Below are 23042 nucleotides of genomic sequence, written 5' to 3' on the forward strand. Positions count from 1 at the left end.
GGGTCTCTCACTCTCTCATCGGAGGCAGGTCGATGGTCTTTCTGTCTTGTACAGTCTCCTCTCCGGCCTTGCCTCCCCCGTGCTCTGTCTGATCTGCCTCCCCTATATTTACACAGGGTGCTCAAGTTCACCAAAAACTCCTCACTGGTGAAACTACCAAAATCAAGAATCACTACTCACCTTCACTCTTTCATTCCTATCTTTTACCCACCTGTGGAACAAACTCCCACACTCTCTTCATTCCCACTCCTCCCTCCTGGTCTTCAAAACAGCTGTTCACCACCATCTCACATCTTCCCCCATCCAAAACCACGATCTTTTCCACCCCCGTTAATCCACCCCAAACCCACCTCCTTCAAATTCCCCGTTTTCCTTCCTGAAAGTCCCTGTACTACCATCTTGTTTACCCTGTGTACCCCACCTCATCCCTCTTCTTTCCACAGATCTCCTGTTGTCTTTGTTCTTCTCTCTCCTGCCCCTCTGGTCTCCTGCCTTGTTATTTGTTTCTGTGTATTAGCTCTTACACGAGTATACAAAAAAAAATTCCACATTGAAAACGTTATAATACCATATTTTTATACGCCACCTCATTCTTGCTAACACCAAAGGCTAAGAACCAGGGAACAGGAGACCTTTGTCCCAACAATGCCTGTAAAACAGCTGGATATATACCAAGTGATTTGTTGGTAATTTAAACAGAACATATTCAGATAAGCAATGGAACTAATTGTTCTAACTTTTGACTGAAAAGCACAGCACTCTGAGTCAACTTTCTGCTTCTTAAAAAAAAAAAAAAAAAAAAAAAAACTCACCATTTTATCAACCACGGCCAATGATAACAACAACATATTCACTTATTTCACTGCTTAAGGCCCTGTCACACCTTGACGTTTTAGCCAGCGTATGGCAAGGTATCAAAATGTAGGTAAAACACTGGCTGTATGCTGAACTATTGATGTTTTTTTTTATAGTTTTGGATGTATTCATAACGAGTTGGACGTATGCATAACATATTAGTAACGTACACAGAACGTTTCGATAACATATAGATAACTTAGATCAACGAATGCTGAGCGTGTTGTTAGCATTCACAACCTATGCCCAAGGATAGTCTAACTTATGCATAGCGAGCAGCGTATCGCCGACGATCACGTGGCGTAGGCTATTCATAGGCTGCGGCTCGACGATTCAAATCATAACCGCACAAGACATCGAAGTGTCAAGCCGCTGTCACACCTTGACGTTTTAGCCAGTGTATGCCGACGTACGAAAAATTTGCCGAATACGCTGGCACACGTCGCATAAGTTATGGGTAAGTTTTGTACACGTTAATAGCATGCCGAAGCATGCTGAAGCATGCTGGCATACGCCGTAGTACGCCGAGTATGTCGACAAATTTTCAGCATGTTGAAAATTTTTCGACGTATGCCAGCGTATGACGCACACGTTCCGCATACGCTGGCCATAAGTTGTAGGCACGTTACGCGATCGTTGACACACGTCGACACACGTTACTTGTAAGTTACTCATAAGTCAAAACATGTCGAGGTAATGGTTAGCGTCAGTGTTCCAGACTCCCTGGTTTTTTTTGGGGGGGGGGGTTTATCTTGCCAAAACGAAGTTTTTTGCAAGATATGTAAGTCAGCTTGTATGTTTTTTTTTTTGTTTTTTTGTAATCACGTATAAAAAATTCTGCAGAGCACAGTTATTATTGGAAATTTTTGTAACTTCGCATATCAGAGGCCTATAGAAGTCCCTTTCATTGCACAAAATTTTGAAGGTCAAAGGTCAAGGTCACTTTGTCACAAATCAGGTGAGTCGACGAAACCCTTATTTTTTGAGTAATTTTGATCGGATCGTCTTCAAACTTCATGGGAATATAGTTCATGGTCTGGCGCTCAGCTGATTAATTTTTGGTGGCGATTGGCCTTGACCTTCATGGTTAGCGCCAAAGGTCAAACATATTTAACCCCAAGGTCAAATTTTCAAGTTTTAGGAACCATATCGTGTAGTACCTCAAATTGAACACCTCGATGAGTGCTTTCTAGATATGTCAAGCTTGAGACATTATGACGTCATTTGGTGACGTTATGAGGCAAACGCATATTTTTCATGGTTACTCTGTAGAACGATTCTCATCGGAATCTCTCGTAAGCAGATATTCCTCAAGGAGTCGCTCCTCGTGGATTGCAGCTCTGTTCACCTCTGTGTGACCTTAAAGAAGTCACACGTGGTCACCTTTTGGTAAGATACGGGTCACCCTGTGGGTGACATTGGTTTGTTTTATTTTATTTTTTCTTCAGTATGACGGTGATGTTGACACTTCGATTTCTAGTGCGGTTATGATATAATATAATTAATAGGCTGCCGCTCAACGGTTTAAATCATAACCGCACTAGAAATCGAAGTGTCAACATCACCGTCATACCGAAGAAAAAAAAAACCCCAAAAAACTTAAAAAAACAAAACAAAAAAAAAAAAAACAAACAAAAAAAAAAAACTTCAACTTATGAGTAACGTACAAGTAACGTGCGTCAACGATCGCGTAACGTGCCTACAACACGTTACTCATAGGTTAGAAATAAGTTTCGGGTACGCTAAACATTACCTCGACGTGTTTCGACTTATGAGTAACTTACAAGTAACGTGTGTCGACGATCACGTAACGTGCCTACAACTTATGGCCAGCGTATGCGGACCGTGTGTCATACGCTGGCATAAGTCAAAAAATTTCAAGCATGGAAAATTTGTCACAGCTCGGCGTACTACGACGTTTGCCAGCGTGCTCTTAACATATACAAAACTTACCCATACGTATTCGACGTGTGCCAGCGTTTTAGACAAATTTTTCATACGTTGGCATACGCTGGCTAAATCGTCAAGGTGTGACAGGGCCTTTACCATCTCAGACTCCTGTTCATCTACAAGGCCTTAATCCACAGCTCGATGGAGTCCTGCTATCCCTTCTGGACTGGCTCCCCTGCCTCAAACTTTGCTCAGCTTGATACCATGGAAACCAAGGCCTTCAAGGTTATTGGAATATCCTGCGATGAAGCTGAGTCCATGGGTCTATCACTTTCACAACACAGGTCAGTGGTCTCTCTGTCTTCTACGACCTCATTTCTGGTCTTGCACTCTCTGCCCTCTCTGTGCTTTGTCCACACCCAGGTTTCTGCAGGGTGCATGCGGTCCATCATCAACCCCCCCCCCTCTGCTGAAACTGCAAAATTCCAAAATTACTGCTCACCTACACTCGTTTGTTCCTCTATTCCTGTTTGTGGAACCAACTTCAACATTCTCTTAAATCTCTTTCTTCCCTCCATGTCTTTAAGACAGCTGTTCACCAACATCTCACATTGTCCCCCATCCTGAAGCATGATATTGTCTACCTCTATCACCCTAATGTTTCACATGCAACTAGCACATTACCCATAGGGTGATTGAGCCACCCCATATAGTGATGATTGATAATATAAAGAAGAATCTTATGGAGATCTTAAAAACCGTCCCCGGGAACATTATCACAAACTAACTACAGTTGGAGGCAGTCCTGGGCTCAGTTACGATCCTGAAAAGAACCCTCAAAACAAAACTCTGAGAACAAGAAAACCTGTCAACTTAGCCCATGAACCGGGATCCTTCACCGAAACGGAGGTGGATACTTCAAGTCCTGGGAAGACTGTTCTCTTCTGAAACTCGAATTGTGGAGCTAACATCCAACGACCGACCGACCGACACACACACACACACACACACACACACACACACACACACACACACACACACACACACACACACACACACACACACACACACACACACACACACACACACACACACACACACACACACACACACTTTTCTTTTTTACTGTGAGTAAACTTACACAGGCAATTCTGACATCTCCTCAACCTCTCTCCTCACACTGAAACTCCTCAACCTCCCCAAACCTCAACCTCCCCCTTCCAAATATGTCCCATCTATACTCCAACATCACCCTCCCCCCCACCCCCTTGACAGCCCAACCCCAACAACTCTGTCCTCCCTTCCTCAGCTGGAAGTTCTAAACAAAGACCTGGTCGATGGGTAATGTGGTAGTTTAAGAGAAAATAGTCAGAAATTATAGCAAAGACCTGGGTAACCTCCACAACCCTGCTTGAGAGAATGCCATAGTTATTTGGGTGGTGTATAAACAACAGACTGCTGCCTCAATTGCTGAGGCCTATCTTCACAAGGCCCGTGACGCCAATTGGCTTAAAATCCTTTTAACTGCCGCTTTGGTCATTTTAAACTGAAGGGAAAACTTATATGGAGGGCATGGCGATTGTGAATATGACAGTTCCAAAGATGTCTGACTTCACAGAGCAATCTGGGTAACCTCCACAAAATGGCAGCCGTGGTATATAAATTGTGGGTGGGGTCAGGCGAACTGTCCAACCAATGGGTGGAATTTAAACACAGAGATGGACACACGGGCAGATGCGCACATGGACGGATGCACGGCTCCTTTTATAGTATAGATATGCACCATCCAGCAGATCAACATTGAGCTGGAGGACCTGTTTGCCAGCACTGGTTGTTGGTGGATGTTAAAAATCTCACACTGACAGGATGGCCTTAAAGGTATTCGTACTAACTCTAAGCTGTCCCACCTGGGTTTGAATACTGATCCAGCCATAAACTGTCAGCCTGGTGTTTCACATGCAGGGTGATTCACCAGTGTGTCTGTCCCATTATTCCCTAACGTACAGAGGGCATTGCACCAGTGGCACAGCCACACCCTCAGCCAATGATGTTATCCCCACAACATTGTGTTGCATACGAAAGAAGAAAGATCCCACAGTGTATTTTGCGCCGAGTAGGCGAGTTATCGCCGGCATCCTGAACAAATTACAAAATACTGCCCTAATTCTCTCAACGCTCACTTGTCAAGTATGGCGAGCATGCCAGTACCCCCAACCTCAGTTGAGGAAGGCCTTCATTGGACTGTTTGGGCCATAGGTCTCCACTCCAGCTGTTCCCTGTTATCTTGCTAACCTTTTCTTCCTATTTCTGCTTTAATTCCCCCTTGTGGATTTTCATTTATTAATTAATTTATTTATTTTGTTACATAATTTCCAAATTCAATCCTGCCACCATATTACTTTTGGAAGTAGTTCTTGAATACCATTTTCCCTTTACCTTCACATTTTCTTACAATTTGCTTTCTCATCATTCGGTATTACTTACAATGCCTTCATATACAATGAGCATTTGGATTTGAAAATAAAACAAGCTCGAATGAGCTAAGATCCTCGTCCTCTTAATGATGACGTCATAAAAACGAATACGACGTCATTGTGATGTATCAGGTTTGCGATAAATTTATCTGTGCTAATGCCCGGCTTGATTCACGCAAACAAAATTCAAACAGCTTGCCTAGTTTCGGAGATAATGGTATCGGCGATTCCCATTAGCGGCGATATTATGACGTCAACTTTTTTTTTCTAGGAAGAATTTCCAAAATCGGAGATGGTTACTGCCTGCACGTGGGCTTTCTGCATATACATGGCAAGTTTCACGAAGATCCGATGAAAACTCTGGGTTGTGAAACAAAAAAATGTCAAAAATAGGAATGACGTCATAAAATTTGATATGACGACATAGTGATGTATCATATTTGCGGTAATTCATCTCTGCTAATGCCCTGTTCGATTCCTGCAAACAGAATTCAAAAAGCTTGCCTAGTTTCGGAGATAATTTTTTAGGCGATTTCCATTAGCGGAGATATTTTGACGTCATAACTTTTTTTTCTCGGAGGAATTTACAAAATCGGAGATAGTTACTGTCTGCGCAGGGTATTTTTACATATATACGCCAAGTTTCAGGAAGTTTCGATAAAAACTGTAGGCTGTGAAACAAAAAAGTCCACAAGAACAACAACGTGAGCAAGACTTAGAGATCCTCCACGGGGATCTAAAAATATTTTCCTGATTATAACCTCCACTGTCCAAGCAGATACAATATTAACATGGTATTATTAAAATACATTATTTCATAACGACTCAGTTGTTCCCAATTTAATGCAAAAGGCACATTTTACTGGCAAAAACACGCAGGCTCAATTCACGCAATGTTACACCGATGGATTCAGAAAGGAAAATGACCATTTCATCTGCTCAGGCTCATCATACAAGGAAATAGCTGGTTTTTCTCAACTTGAAGCTAAAGCCCTTCCTATTCCCTTTGTGCCAACAGTTAATTCTCTTCCCTTATTATATTAAAGTCTCTCGATTAAAGCAGTGTTTATCTTATCTGCTCCTCCTGAGCCACGATTTAATCTCGGGGTGGATTTCCTGGCTCTCACCTCAACCTCCCAACAGACGTAAATGTCGAATGCATATGGTTGCACGCTTTATGTGTGATTGTGAGGATGGAATGAGGACGGGGTGAGGGGGGGGGAGGATGGAGGGTTGTGTAAACTCATACATGAGAGTCTTAACTCCGACAGCGTTCGTTTTTTGGGGGGCCTTGTAATAGGCAAAGATTAAAAGATTATTTTCAGTATTTATTTTATTGATAGCATTGCGAATTGAAATCATTTAATAAAAGGAGACTTAAACTTTTACAAATTCGCTTTAAGACAGACTCACTAATCACTTTTTAAAATGAGATTATGCAATTAAGAATATATAATTAAAAATGGGTTCAAGGGTACAATGTGATAAAATACTTCACTGGTGCTGTACTCGAATGTCAGGCATGGTGCTGTTACATATATCATTTGTGTTGTGACTTTCGAGAAACCATGGTCTCTTCTTGAAAACAGCAGGCCGTTGTGTGCTGGTGCTTCTTAATGTTAACACTTTAGAAATGTCTTCCAATTGCAGCAATTGTTAAAAGTTACAATTCCTTGTGTTGGATACCACCCTATCTTGGCCAACATTCTCCTATTTTAGTTTTTCCATGAGGATAAGATCCGACCATATGGTGTAGACCGGCACCAGGTGAAGTTCCGATGCATTGAGTGTGGGGAAATACCTTCTTCTTGAAGGCTGTCAATGAGCCAGCTTGGTTTTTATCACTAACCTCACCTCCACTCATTTATTCCTCTCTTCCCCTGCCTGTGGAACCACCTTCCACACTCTCTTCAATCTCATTCTTCTCTCCTGGTATTCAAGACAGCTGTTTACCACCATCTCAGGTCATCCCCCAGCTGAAGCCATGATCTTTTCTATACCCATTAAACCACCCCAACTCCAAAAATTTTGCTGATGTATCCATCTTATCGACTCCATGCATTCTCCTCTACCCCTGATCGGTTCCTGCATCCCTTGTTTGTCCATCACCGTCTACCTTCTCTCTCCGCCCTGCTGTTCCCTTTGTTATGTTATGTCCTGCCTGGTCTGCTCTGTGTACTATATCTTCCATGAGCCTAGACCATGTACATATATATATATATATATATATATATATACATATATATATACATACATATATATATATATATATATATATATACATATATATATACATACATATATACATCCTGAGCCTGGTGTTGGCGCAGTGGTTAGGGCAGCGGCTTGGGATTCAAAAGGTCCTGAGTTCAAGTCCCGTTGGGCCACTGAATTAATACACCAGGAGGTTGACTCAGCCTGTCATCCTTCTGAGGTCGGCGAAGTGAGTACCAGGAAACTGGGCCCGGTGTATGCCCCGGGTAAAAATAGGTGTACCATATCCCTGTGTCGTAAGAGGCGACTAGGGTTGCGTCAGGAAGGGCATCCGGCGTAAAACATGTGCCAAATCACGATGCGGATCATGCGGATGATCCGCTGTGGCGACCCCTAACGGGAGCAGCCGAAATAAGAAGAAGAAGATATACATATATACATCCTGTATAGAAAACAAAAAAAAAAATTTAAAACCTGAAAGCAACATTTTAATTCTTCTGATACCAGTCCGTTTCTGGAAACTTAAAATCCACATCCTCAATACTGCCACCTTTGAGTCTTTTTTTTTTTTTTTTTTTTTTTATACCTTGGTCGAGGCTCGTATGAGAGCTAACACACAACTCACAGCAAGGAGGCATGAGACAAGAGGGGCGGGAGTGGAAGGGACAAAACATTGGGGAACAGACACAGGTGAACTGTGGAAGGGAGAGGGATGGGGATGGGACGGGGAACATGGCGAGGGGAAGATGGACATTAAAGGGACTTTCAGGAAGGAAAGCAGGAGAATTGAAGGAAGTGGGCTTGGGTGGATTATCGGGGGTAGAAAAGATCGAGGATTTGGATGGGGGAAGATAAGAGGTGGTGGTGAACAGCTGTTTTGAAAGCCTGAAGGGAAGAATGGGAAAGAATAGAGTGAGGAAGTTTATTCCAAAGGCGGGAAAAAAGAGGAATGAAAGAGTGAAGATGAGCAGTGATTCGTGATTTTGGTAGTTTTACCAGAAGGGGGTTGTTGGCGGATCTTGAGCGCCCTGTGGAAATGTGGTTGGGACAAATCACAGAGAGAGCAGGGGGGGCAAGGCTGGAGAGGAGTCGGTAGAAGACAGAAAGACCACCGACCAACCTGCGGTGATTGAGTGAGAGGCCCAAAGACTCAGCTTCATTGCGGGAGATGCCAATGATCTTAAAAGCCCTGGTTTCGACAGCGTGAAGTCGAGAAAGGTGGGAGGCAGGAGCACCAGCCCAGAGGGGAGAGCAGTACTCCATCAGGCTACGGACAAAAGCTTTGTAAGTGGTCAGGAGCTCAAGAGGGCCGAGGAAGGACTTTGCACGACGGAGGATTCCCAGTCGGCGACTGGCTTTTGAGGCAAGGTTGGAAATGTGACTTTCCCAGGAAAGGTCATGGCAGATAGTGAGACCCAGAAGCTTGAAAGAAAAGACTTCTTCCAGAGGATTGTTGAGAAAGTGGATGGGGGTTTTGTAAACGGTCCTTTCGAAGAGACATAGTGAGAGTGTGAGATTTGTCTGGATTGAAAGACATGTTCCACGTGTTGGACCAGTTTGTGATTTTATCCAGATCTGCAGTGAGCGAAGAAGCTGCTGCTTGCCGGTCTGAGGGATGACAGATGGTACGGCAGAGGGTTGAGTCATCGGCAAAGAGAAATAGAGGATTTTCCAGAGAGTCCGAGAGATCATTGATGAAAACCAGAAAAAGAACAGGGCCCAGAACGCTACCTTGAGGAACTCCAGCCTGCACAGGAAGAGGGGATGAAAGAACTCCATTTAGGGCCACACGTTGACTGCGACAGGAGAGGAAGTCTGCGAGCCATGAGTGGAGATGGCCTTGAATACCATGGGAAGAGAGTTTGGTGAGTAGGGCAGGGTGCCAGACTGTGTCAAAAGCACGTGATATGTCCAGGGATACGGCTCGGATTTCCTGTCTGGCATTGAGGACCTCCATCCATTGATGGGAGAGCAGTAGCAGCATATCTAGGGTAGAGTGACCTGGTCTGAAACCAAATTGATGATTGGAAATCAAGCCATTGGAGAAGAGGAAGGATTTCATGTCTGAAGCGATGATGGATTCCATAACCTTGCTGATGATTGGGAGAAGGCTGATTGGTCTATAGTTACAGGGATCTGTTTTTGCACCTTTTTATGCAGGGCAGTGATGTTAGCAGATTTCCAAGCAGATGGCAGATGACCTTGGGAAAATGAGAGGGTGAATAGAACAGAGAGAGGGTGAGCAAGAGCAGAAGAGCAGGCTTTGAGGACACGTGGGCTGATGCCGTCTGGACCGGTTGCAGAATCTGACTCGAGGTTTGAAAGCAAGCTCTCCACCTTGTCAGGAGAAAAGGATACAGAGTCCAGGGACAGTTGGGTGCGACTGGGTAAAGTGGGTAGAGATGGTGATGGGTTTGGGACACAAGATTTAGCTGCAAACACCGAGTTTAGACATTCAGCTTTATCACGTGTGGAATCAGCAGTGCGGCCATTTGAGGTAAGGGAGGGGATGGAGGGGAACATACACCAGAAACAGATTTGATTAAACGCCACCAGGATTTTGAGGAGGGAGAGAGGTTTGAGAGTTCAGACTTGAGATGAGAAAGATGTTGTTTTCTGGCTCTCCTGAGGGTAGATACACACTTGTTCCGAGCTTTGTGGAAAGAACTGAGATTGCCCTCAGTTGGGTTTGCTTTCCATGAGGCAAAGGCAAGTTGTTTCAGGACAACTGCCTCACCACAAGCTTCAGTAAACCAAGGGCGGGAGGAAGGGTAAGACAACTGAACACGAGAGGGGATAAATCTGTGCATGAGGGAGAGCAAGTTTCTTTGAAAGAATTCCCAGGATGAGTTGATGTTTGAGAAAGTAGTGATAGGAGACCAGTCTGTAAGTTTGATGGCTGCTCGGAGACCCTGCCAGTCGGCTTGAGTGAAATGCCAGACTCGACGGCGGTGAGGTGGTTCTCTGATAACAGCCAGAGAGATGTCCACTTTAATAAGGACGTGGTCAGAAGAACCAATTGGAGCGAAGGAAGAGCAGCAGATATTGTCAGGGAAATTTGTCAAAATCAGATCCAGAAGAGATGGAGTACCATTGGTTGAGATCCGGGTCGGGAAGTTGACCGATTGAGTCAGTCCCAATGAGTCACAGAAAGCTTTTGCTGATGTCCCATGGCAGGTGAGAGAGGTACCCACACCTAGCCAACTGGCGTGATGACAATTGAAGTCGCCACATAAGAGGAAGAGAGAGTTTGGATGAGAAGATAGAAGATGGTCCATGTTTTCGGAGAGTGAGGTGTAGATGGATTCATCACTGTTCGGTGGACGGTACAGTACACATATAAACATGAGGTGGGAGTGGAGGGGAAGCCGAAGCCAGAGGTATTCCTGGGGGTGTGGGGGAGTGAGAGCAGTGCAGGGAGAGTGAGGAATAGAGTCTTTGATGAAGAGAGCAACACCTCCACCAGGACGAGGCTCAGGTCTGTCATACCGTAAGAGGGAGTAACCAGGGAGAGATACTTGGGAGTCAGACACGTCTTGGGAGAGGAAAGTTTCTGTTAGGCAGATAATGTCTGGTTTGTCAGTGGCAACCTGCATGGAAAGATCTGAAAGGTTTGAGCGAAGGCCCCGGATATTTGAGGTCCACACTTTTAATGAAGAGGTAGGGGAGGAGGCTTTTGGTGCAGGAGGTGGAGGGGGCGGGGGAGGGTCGGACGAGGGACGAGCGGGGGAGGTAACGAGGGTTGCTGAAGGAGTGTGGGGTATTGCAGAATAGCGAGGGGAGGGGGCCGAATGAGGAGAAAAGGCTCTGTGGTGCTGTGAGAGAGGGGGGACAAGAGACAAGGAAGATGGCAGTTGAGGATTTGAGGAGGTGGAGTGAAGAGATGGAGGTGAGAGGGCAGTGGAGGGAGGCAGGTTGGTGGATGAGAGGGGGGGCAACTTAGAGAAGGAAAAGTGAGGGGGATGAAAGGTGGGAGAAAGGTGAGGGGGGAATTTTTGAAAGAGGTGAGAGGGAGGCTTGGAGGGAGAAGAGTGGGATGGTTGCTTTGAGAGTGAGAGTGAGGGGTGAGGGGGGTGAGTTGGCACTGAAGTTGGAAAAAAAGAATGGTTGATGGAAAGCGAGCATCCATGGCAAACTGTGGTTTTTAAAAGTTTTAGATTTGAACGTTTGAAAAAGTCTGATTTGAACGTGCAACCTCTGGGATGTTCTCACCACTAGGCAACCCACATAACTGGAACCTAACTTGTGGCAAAAGTCTCAGAATCATGGTACGATTTCGATTTGAGGACAATGTTTCCATAAAAAAACCACATATATCGCTAAACAAAAATCTTTCGGGTTAATCAGCTACGAATGTATGCTGCAGAATCCTAACTTCCTTCCCACCACCAATGGATTGCTTCAGTCTCCCCCCTTCATCATCGATTTGTATGTTCCTCAACCTGATTGTCTGTCTGTCTTCATTGCAACAAACACATCAATTCTGGCCTAGCTCAGCATTATGCTTCAACCAAATCTACAGCATCATGGAGTCTCAATGTGCAGTCCCCTGTGAACAGGCCCTGCCCGAGAGTCACGAGACTGGAAATGCAACTCCATCTTCCAGCACATTCACATGATATGGGACTGTTTATAAAGACTTCACAATCCCTTGATTTTTGTACACAGAGGCAAAGACTTCACAGCAGCACTTATAGTGAAAACAGTGGTGTTTGACAACAGCTGCCTCAATCGCAAAAGGTCCAATTTTCACACCACGATTGGCTGACCCTTTAATTAAAAACGATTTTTTTTGCCTCCCGCACCGAATCTTGCACTCAATGCGAGTTCATTACAGCATTATCGCATCGCCGGTGTGCCGGATCTGCTTTTCAGGTGCATCGGCCACAAGAGTGTTGACAGTCCTGCCCATGCGTGCCAGCGTGTTTTACAGGTAATGCTGCGGGTGAAGACGGAAAGTGCTTGTGGCTGAAAAAGGGAAAGATGGCAGAAGGATGGATCCGGCAGAGTTTAATCTCCGATGTCAGCAGAAAACAGAAGTCAGACCGCTGTCCTTGAAGGTGAAATGGAAACGGTTTCTATAATTACTAGTTTGCCCTGGACGACCTTGCAAATTTTGCCATGCTTAAAATTTCTACAACAGCTAAACAGCTGTCAATATCACATGGCCAAATGAAGGAAAATGGAAACCAGGCTTTTTCTTTCGTTCTTTTTTTTTTTCATCCAGGAAACTACAAATCGATGCACGGTTTTCTGCAGCAAATTTCTCAAACTGATTTTATTCTACCGTGTTGATATATTGCATCTCACTCAGAAAATATATTATGGTGAGTCAATAATTCAAGGAAATAGGTACAAGATTCATATTGAGTGGAGACATTATGAAATGTCTAATGCTTATTAATTGAATTATAATTATTAGAACTCATTAATTATTGAAGAATAAATTAATTCAATTTAAATTAATTATAACTTATCAATTCATCATACACTGATATGGATGGCATCATCGTAATCTTATGCCATGTCCAATTTTTGTAGCGTGGGGTCGGCAAGTCCATTGTACAAGATTGGCCTACTTCTTTCATGAACCAGCTTGGCCAAGCTTGACATTCAATTGGAGGTATTTGGGCAGAAATTTGTAACAACAACAAAAAAATGCTCATGGAGGAGCGAAGCAACATCGAGCAACAGCTTTACAGGCTGACAGAGGGGAAAAAAGGGAACAGGCAGGAACAAACGGATGGACACAATGCATATGAGTAGTTGAGATGTATAAATGGAAGAGAGAAAATAAAAAGGGGGGGGTTGTTAGGGGTGGTGGAAATGGTCAGTGTACAGAGAATATGAGACATCAGGGGTGAGTATTTGAAAAAGCACGAGATGATGGAAGGTACTCTTGAAGGGAAAAGCATGAGACAACAGACACAGGTGAGAGAATAGAGGGATGGATTAATAGAGGTGAGCATCAAGCTTAAACTTGAGGAGGAAAACCAGCTCAGGGTTTCTGCAAGAATGTGTGTGTGTGTGTGTGTGTGTGTGTGTGTGTGTGTGTGTGTGAGACCCAGGGGGGGCTACGAGTGCATGGAGGAAGGCCAGGGTGGGTTGAGCTAGCCCCAAGGTGAGGCAAAAGAAAGCTGAGAGTCCACCAACCTTTCTGCAGTGGCCAAGAAGCAGACCTTGGGACTAGTATCCTGTCAGGAGGTGTAAATAATATGAAAAGCCTGGGATTCAAGGTGGCAGTATTTGAGGATATGGATTTTAAGTTTCCAGAAACGGACTGGTATCAGAAGAATTAAACTCGATGGTCTTCAAAAAAAAGAGGGAGATATGAAGAAGTTACACCAGCCCAAGGTATTGAGCCATACTCCATGGTACTTCAGATGCTCAGGATGGACTTGGCTGTCGTGGCCAGTTTGGAGATTTGACCAGTGTACCGGAAATAACTCAGCTACACTTCATTGTTCAAGACATCATGGAATCTTTAATGTCCACCAGCAACCAATGCTGGCAGACAGGTCATCAGCCTGATGTCCCATTGGATGAATGGCATACTTTTTGTAAAACACAATGCCTGTAAAACACCAATCCAACAGTTCACCGTATAGCATCAGGTTGGGAATCGAACCCAGATGAGACAGCTCAATGACAAGTGTACTAACTGCACACCGCTATCAGACAACTTGGAACTTTGCTTCCAGTAAAAATAAAAGATTTAGTGATTTGCTCTTCCATGATCTGAGACTTTATAAATGCTAAAAACCAGAACGACACTCAGTCGAGAGCATACCTCCACCAGGCTGAACCGTTTACATTTTGTATCCCACTGATCGGCCGTATCTGGATCTGGACCTGAATCAAAATCGAATCGGTTTATTCTTATCACCAACCAACTGATCCACTAAGTTTTGTCGTAACCCATCCATATCTTTTTGAGGTAGTGCAAAATATCATTTTTAGTCCCATCTCTCAATGGTGAAGAATTACCTCAAGATGACCTTTTGACCTCAAAATCTATAGGCTTCTCAGTGGAGACTACATCTACAACTTGGTATAGTTTCCTGAAAATCAATTTTAAATTGTGACCTGGAGGTGAATGACAGACAAACAGAGAGAATAACAAAATCGACTAACAAATATACTTAAAAAATCTTCGATTTTGCAAGTAACAAACAGACTTGCAAAATCAGACAGACAGGGGTGAAAATATAAACTTCATCCACCATCGGTGTTAGAGTTAAAAATAAATAAATAAAAATCGCTTTAAAACGTCATCAACCCTTGAGCACAGCTTATCCACCTGCACAGGTGTCTTTCAGTTAACCCAGACGACCATTGTGCTGTTCTGTCAACAGCAGGCATTGGTGGAGCACATTTACATTGAGGATGATAAATCAGCTTGGATAGCTCACTGGCTGTCATTTGCATAATTACAAAAGTAATTAATAATAAGGATAAATAATTAATAAAGCACTTTTTATGAGTCCATTATTACAAAGTGCTGGAAACATCCCATTGCATTTTTTTTGTTTTTGCATGCGTCAGCCTCGTCATTGCTACCACTGCCAAATAATGGTAAAATACAACTGGAAAGATTCTTTATTATGATGTAGATATGAAATATGTCTTCTTCCCCTTTTTAAGAACCCGATGATATAAGAAGCATTTTTCCCTTGCCGAATTGTCCTTTAAATGAAACATCCAAAGTGAGGCAAAAGACCACGCCGCACTAAACACTCCCTTAATGGGTAGATAGTTGGTGCTACTCGACATAGTTACACATTGCGCTGTGGTTTCAATTTTTAACGATGGTTGTACTAAGATTGATTTTATTGTGTACAGACCGAGATGTGGATCTTTATCACTCTTAGTCCATTGGGATATTTTTGTGCCGTTTAGCATTTTCAGTGGTGTAACCAGCGTGGAATGAAAACACTGACATGTTCATGGTGTGAAATATTAAACAGTGAATTAAGTGACAGGTGCCGACATTTATCCACTTTTATGTACTGGATAATGGCTGATAGAAATTACCAAGACAGTACAAGGTAGGACCAAAATGCAATACCTCCATAATTGGACTATTATGTTCAGGTCTTTTTATATTCATGAACGAGGCTCGTGGAAGAGCTGGAGCAGAATGGAAGGGAACAAAATGGAAAGTGGTAATTTCTAAGGGGAAAGGAGCATCAACAGCATTGTCTTCTTGTTCTTCTTCTTGCATATGGAAGCTTGGCTACTGGTTAGCTATCATTTTGTTGGGGTGTGACTATGCTACTGATGCTGTGCCCCAATACACTGGTACTCATTTCACCGACCACGGAAGGATGATAGGCTGAATCAACCGCACCTGGTGTTAATTCAGTGGAAAAACAGGGCTCGAACTCAGGACCCTAGGATCCCAAGCTCGCCACCCGAAACACTAAGCCAACATGAGGCTATAGAGTGGGAGTGAGAGTGGTAGTGAGAGTGAGTGAGTGATCAAGTGGAGGGGGAGGACACATAAGGGTGAGTGAGCTGCACACAAGATTAATGAAACACAGCAAGAAAAGGAAGGGGAAAGTGGGGATGAAACAGAAAATGAACAAACCAACCGATAACTTACAAACGAAAAGAGGTGATGGAGAGGGGAGAAGAGGATCGGAATAACTTGGAAAAGGAGTGCTTGGGAATAGGGTAATTTGGGGGTAGAGGAGATCATGAGTATGGACGGGGGATGGCCTGAAGCACTGGAGGGAAGAACAGGACTGAACAAACTGGGGAAGTTAATCCAACAGATGAGAGAAAAGAGCAACAGATAAGTAGAGGTGAGGAGTGAGCCTGGATTTTGGGAGTTTAACAAGAAGAGGGTTACAGGCCAACCATCTGTGCCTGCACAAACCAGGGAGGCACAGAGGCAAGAAAGGGCAGAGGGTGCAAGACCAAAAAGGAGGCAGTACAATACAGAGAGGCCACCAACATGTCTGTGATGTGAGAGCAACAGGCCGAGATACTCAGCTTCATCGCGGTTTAGACACTCAGCCCAATGAGTTTGAAAGCCTTGCTCTCCACAACGAGAGTAAAAACAAAAGAATCAGATAGCTGGCAGTAAACATAGTCATTAATCCCAACGTAAAGTAGAATGGTAAGCAGAGCAGTGTGCCAGATCGCTTCAATGGTATGAAGCATGGCTGCAAGGAAAGGTCAGGTCAGGTCAGGTATGGGAGTATACGCCAGAACAGCGCGTCGCTATGTCCACTTTCTGCCAGTACTCCAGGGGCCTGTGTCTGGCCATTCCCAGGGCAGATGCCTGGCCCATCCCCATCTTCTTACAAGGATTACAAGGAAAGTAAGCACAGGAGGAGGCCATTCGGCCCATCATGCCTGCGCCACACCAATACAAGATTTAATAAATCCGTCAATACCCCTTCCCTTCGTGTGCAGCCTTTTGGCTGCGACACTGGTGCTCATTTCACCGACCTTGGAAGGATGACAGGCTGAGTCAACCCCTCGTGTTAATTCAGTCGCCAACAGGACTTGAACTCAGGACCCCAAGATCCCAAGCCACCACCCAAACCGCTAAGCCAACACCAGGTTGAGATACTGATCAACCTGTTGCCTGACCTCATTGTAAGGTCAGATTAGATCTGTAACTTGCTACAGGTACCATGTAAACCTGTGCTAACCTGTTTCATGGTTGGGTTGGCGGTGACTAACCGGCTCAACCACCAGGTTTCCTGGTGAGGAGGGTGTATGAATATGGACACCCAGCAGGATTAAAAACAAAACCTGTCAAAGGGTGGAGGAGCTCCATGTGAGCCAACAGCCATCCATATCTTGTGCCCAACTGTGACTGCGGAATTCCTCCTGCAGTTGGGTTACATTTTTTAGGAGGTTGATGGCAGGATTTGCACACTGGCCACCGCAAAACACTTCATTCCGCAAAATGCACAAATGCAAAGAAAACTGAAAACCCACTCCGTGGGAGTATCTCCTGTGCTGCTGCCCTTCGCAGGGCAGCCAACTGGATGACATAATCGGGGCAAAGCCTTAAGGACCCCAATTCCTAAAAGGAGGAAAATCACGGGGTATACTTCCTGGGTTAGATGGAAGTGGTGTGTTGTGGAGTGGTGTTAAGGTGTTGTCCACCAGATAGTGGTCTCCTTGGGTTAACCTGAGGCAGTGCCTTTGGATGGGTGCCTGGAATATCATATCCCTAAAAGAGGATGATCGCCTGTCTCTGTGATCATCTGAGCTCGTGTTTGAACATTGATACTGCAGCACTCTCTGAGGTTCGGAGACCGGATAGTGGCGAGATCATGGTGGGTGGTTACACCGACTATTGGTCTGGTCGGTCTGATGGTTACCTTGCCCAAGGAGTTGCTGTAGCTGTGTCAAATAAGCTGACTCCAATGGTAATTGAAGCAACACCAGTCAACGAGTGTATAATGAGACTAAGGATTCATCACTCCTTGGGTGTCGTTTCCCTGGTCTCTGTTTATGCTTCGACTGAGGCGAGTTATCTCACCGTGAAGGACACACTCGATGCCATGCTCGAGTCTGTGGTTGATCAGTGCCCCAGGCGAGATACTCTTCCAGTCTTGGGGGATTTCAATGCATCAACTGAATCTGATAGGGATGGTTATGAGACGTGTTGGTTCCCATGAATCTGGAACTGTGAACCAGAATAGCACTAAGTTCCTTGACTTTGCAAGAAGTCGTGGACTTAGGGTGGCTGTTTCATGGTTTCAGCACCCATAGGCTCATCGCTGGACTTGGTATTCCATCTCTGGTGGTGTGGCCAAGGAGATTGACCATGTGCACACAGATGGTCACTGGAAGATGATCCAGAACTGCAGGGTCTACCAGAATGCTCAGTTCCTCAAAACCGACCACAGGCTTGTTGTAGCAACTCTGAAGTTTCAGCTTAAATCTGGGAGAATGGTACCATTCCAGCCCAGGCTGGATCTTGGCAAGCTCAAGGATGAGAGGGGAGCTGAGGAGTTTGCAAACAGACTGAGAGGGGATTTGGGGGGTCTGAATGCTTTGGGGAATCCTGAAGAGTTGTGGAGTGCCTTCAAGACCACCATCCTTAAGGTTGCAGGTGGATGTCTTGAAATTCACCGTCGGGCAAAGAAGAATTTTGTCTCAAGGGACACTGGATACCATTGCCCAGAGTTGCAGGGCCAGGCTGCATGGCAGAGCTGAGCTGTTCAGGGAGCTGAGGAGCAAAACTGTCCGTGCACCAAGGGTGGACAAGGAGGCCTATGTATGACTAATCTGTGAGGGGGTAGAGCATCACCTGTGGTCAAGTGATTCTTGTCCTGCTTACAGGGGAGTTCACGCATTGCGTTCCTCCAAGCCCGCCCCTCAGTGTACTGCAGTTTGAGCGGAGGGTGGTAGGCTCTTAACAGAGGAGTCTGAAGTGAAGGCCCACTAGACCAGTTAATTTCAGCAGCTCTACCAGGCTGACCCACCAGCTGTAGAGATGGATGTCAAGGGTGTTACTATCCCTATTGCTGACCCTCCGATAAATTGTGATCCACCTTAATTTGTGGAAACACAGACTGCGGTGAACCGGTTGAAATGGTCTAAAGCTTCTGAAATCTGTGGCATCCATGTTGAACTTCTCAAGGCTGGTGGAAATGCGGTACACACGTTGTTGTATGCAATTCTGTGCTCTGCCTGGAACACAGGCATCATCCCAATTGACGGAAGAGGAGCATTGTTGTCTTTCTATGGAAAGGGAAGGGTGATCGCCAGGACTGCAATTACTACCGAGGGGTGACGCTGCTCTCAGTGCCGGGCAAGGTCTTTGCTCGGATAACTCTTGATTGGGTTCACCACCATCTGATTGAGCACCAAGGACCAGAGCAGTCAGGCTTTACACCAACGAGGTCAAAGATTGAACATATCTTTGCTCTTCAGTCTTCACCAAATGCAGACAAGAGTTTTGGCAGGGGCTGCTTGCAGCCTATGTTGATCTCTGCAAAGCGTTTGATGCAGTGAAATGGGATGCCCGTTGGAGGATTATTTGTCTTCCTGGAGTGCCACCAAAACTGATCAACGTCATATACTGAACTGTACTCTGGTACTGAGAGTGTTGTGAGATGTGGTAGTTCCATCTCTGACTTATTTCCAGTTGTTACTGGAGTTCATCAGGAGTGTGTACTGGCCTCCACACTTTTCAGCACTTGTATAGATTGGATTCTGGGGATGATGTCAGAGAGTTCAAGCTGTAGTGCATTCTTTGGGAATTTGAAGATCTCTGACTGATTTCACCGACGATGCAGTCATCTTTGCAGAGACTGGATATCCTTTTGTGGGCTCTCGAGGTGCTGAATGAAGAGTCAGAGCAAGTCGTATTACAGGTTTCTTGGGTGAAAACTAAGATCCAGGCTTTCAATGATATCTTTGATGCTGCGATCTTGTCTGTGCCGGTTTGTGGTGAGGATGTTGCGGTCACAGATTCACTTACCTTGGCAGTGATATTGATATCTCCGCTGGCTGTGAGGCAGAGGTCAAGAGACATCTGGGTCGGGCTTGGGGAGTCAGGAATTCACTGGATCATGGGGTGTGGCACTGTCGGTACCTGTGCTGGAGGACGAAAGTCCGACTCTTCATGTCCTTGGTATTTCCAGTCTTGCTCCACGGATGTGAGACTTGGACTCTAACCAGGAAGCTGAGATGGAGACTTAATTTCTTTGGTATCAGTTCTCTCTAGAGAATCCTTGGCTATCACTGATCGAAATTTGTGTCCAAGAAGCGGTTGCCAAGAGAGACTCAAATGAGATTGGGTATCTGCATAGTCTGTGAATATCAGCTGCGACTGTATAGACATGTGGCTCATTTTGCTGACACTGACCCTGCTCATCAGATCCTTTCAGTGAGGGAGCCTTGTGAGTGGAGGAGGCCATTGGGCCAACCACATGCCTCGTGGTTGCAGCAGGTAGATCAGCATCTCAAGAAGATGGAGATGGGCCAGGCATCTGCCTGGGGGATGGCAAGACGGAGGCCCCTTGAGTACCATTGGAAAGTGGACGCAGCGACGTGCTGCTCCCATACCTGAACCGACCTGACCTGCTGCAACTATGAGGAATGTGGTCGGCCCATTGGCCTCCTCCACTGATGAGGCTTCCTCACAGAGATAATCTACTGAGCAGATTCAGCATCAGGAAAACGAGCCATATGTCCATACAACTGCAGCTGACTCTCACGGACTATGCAGGTAACAACTCTCCTTTCAACCTCAATCAGCAACTGCGCATTGGACACAGTCTGACGAGCAATAGCCATGGATTCTCCGAAGAGACCTGGTACCAAAGGAATCAAGTGTCCATCTCATATCAGATCCCTGGTCAGCGTCCAAGTCTCACAACCATAGAGCAAGACTGGAAGCACCAAGGACCTGACGACTCAGACTTTCGTACTCCTGTGCAGGCACTGGCAGCGCCACACCCCATGATCCAGTGAATCCATGACTCCACAGGCCTGACCCAGCAGTCCATGGACCTCTGGCTCACAGGCTCCAACTCTTCAACCAGCACCTTGAGGGCCCCCAAAAATAAATCCAGAGTCTCCACAAAGATGACTGCATCGTTTGCGAAATCAAGGTCAGAGATCTTAATATTCCCAAAAGATGTACCGCAGCTTGATCTCTTTGGCATCCTCCCCAGAATCGAGTCCATGTAAGTGCTGAAAAGTGTGGGGGCCAGTACCCACCCCTGATGAACTCCAGTAACAACTGGAAATAAGTCAGAGATGGAACCACCACATCTCACAGCACTTTCAGTTCCAGAATATAGTTCAGACATCAGACTGATCAGTTTTGGTGGCATCCCATGAAGACCAAGAATCATCCAGAGGGCATCCCGATTCACTGAATCGAACGCTTTACAGAGATCAACATAGGCTGCAAGCGGCCCCTGCCAAAAAACTCTCATCTGCATTCAGTGAGGACCCGAAGAGCAAGGATACGGTCAATCGTTGACCTCTTTGGTGTAAAGTCTGACTGCTCTGGGCACTGGTGCTCAATTAGATGGTGGCAAACCCAATCAAGAATTATCAGAGCAAAGATCTTACCCAGCACTGAGAGCAGTATCACCCCCTGGTAGTTGTTACAGTCCTGGCGATCACCCTTTTCTTTCTGTAAAGAGACAACAAGGCCCCTCTTCCTGCCAGTTGGGACGATGCTTGTGTTCCAGGCAGAGCACAGAACTACATGAAACAACATGAGTACAACATTTCCACCAGCCTTGAGAAGCTCAGCATGGATGCCACAGATCCCAGGAGCTTTACCCCATTTTAACCGGTTCACCGCAGCCTGTGTTTCCACAAACAAAGGTGGATCACAGTTGATTGGAGGGTCAGTAATTGGGATAGTAACACCCCTGACTCCAACTCAACATCTGGTGGGTCAGCCTGGAACAGCCACTCAAAATAACTGGCCCAGTGGGCCTTCCTTTCGGACTACACTATAAAAAGCCCACCACCCTCTGCTCTAACTGCAGTACACCGAGTGATGGGTTTGGAGGAAAGCAATGTGTGAATTCCCCAGTAAGCAGAATGAGAATCACTTGACCACAGGTGATGGTCCACCCCCTCACATATTCCTTGCAAATAGGCCTTCTTGTCCACCTTCAGCCCATGTCCAGTTTAATGCCCCAAATCCCTGAACTCTGGAATGCAAGGAAAGGTCAGACAACTACCTGATATTTCACTGTACAACTACGTGGAGACCAAGCTGTGACATGTAAAGTGCCCTATGAAAATGGCAAGAAAACCATGAGGAATAAAATGTGCAATCAAAGTGAAAGAAAACCACAATAATCACTGAAATTCTGTATTTTGTTTGAGACAATAATCAAAGCCAATATATAATGTGAAAGGGAAGGTTTGGAGTATGGGGGAGGAGTGTTACAGGGGGTGTTCTTCTTTTATTTTTATACTTTCATTCAGCTGTTGTGGTTGTAGACCTCCATTATTGGCAATACATCTTTGGTTCAAGCCAATGCATTCTTTATTGACAGTTTTGAGGACACAAGTGACCCCCCCCCACTCCCCCCCCTTTCCCCTCCCAACAACCCCCTTTATCTTGTACCCTTTCAGAGTTCAAAAGCATCCAATGATTATCATACCAAAAGAGATGCATTGGCTTCTTGGACCATGGAATTACAGAATTCTTTTTAATGAATAGTTTATCCCGTCAATGCATACGTGATGAGGATCCAGCCCAAAATTCGATCTGCTGGTTACATCATTGATTTTGCCTGTTGAGTCGAGTACTTGGACATGGCTAAGCTGATGCTGCCCCCTCTGCCTTCCCTTCTCTGCTGGATATTTTGACCTCGGTATCATCGTGCAATGACCTCCGCATATTAAAATGTTAGGGTCGTGTATTAACAGATGAAAAAAGAACTAAGAAATAACATATGTCAAGTTTCATTTTACACACAACACAAGTTATGGCAAAATATCATGGGTTCATGAGCATTACCTTTAACAAGCCTTATCATGGCTTTGCATGACCATTTGGTCTTCAGGCCAAAGAGCATTTGTTCAGATTTGTCATCATGGTTGCATTTTTTTTCCCAGTTTATTTTATTAAACGACTGGTTGGATAGCTTTGAG

At 45.1% G+C, this 23042-nt stretch overlaps 1 long non-coding RNA gene across 4 annotated transcripts in view; it reads left to right on the top strand.

The window, feature by feature from the left end:
* The window catches only part of LOC147034478 (uncharacterized), a 280443-nt gene that overhangs the window by 157538 nt on the left and 99863 nt on the right, over positions 1–23042 (top strand). For all 4 annotated transcript variants that reach the window (XR_015058921.1, XR_015058922.1, XR_015058917.1 and 1 more), the window contains one exon: positions 12355–12493. This is a non-coding gene — a long non-coding RNA (uncharacterized LOC147034478). The remainder of the gene's footprint in view (positions 1–12354; positions 12494–23042) is intronic.

Source organism: Eptatretus burgeri, chromosome 1 (assembly GCF_056783735.1).
Source record: "Eptatretus burgeri isolate ZD-2024b chromosome 1, Ebu_testis_v1, whole genome shotgun sequence".
Classification (NCBI taxonomy): Eukaryota; Metazoa; Chordata; class Myxini; order Myxiniformes; family Myxinidae; genus Eptatretus; species Eptatretus burgeri.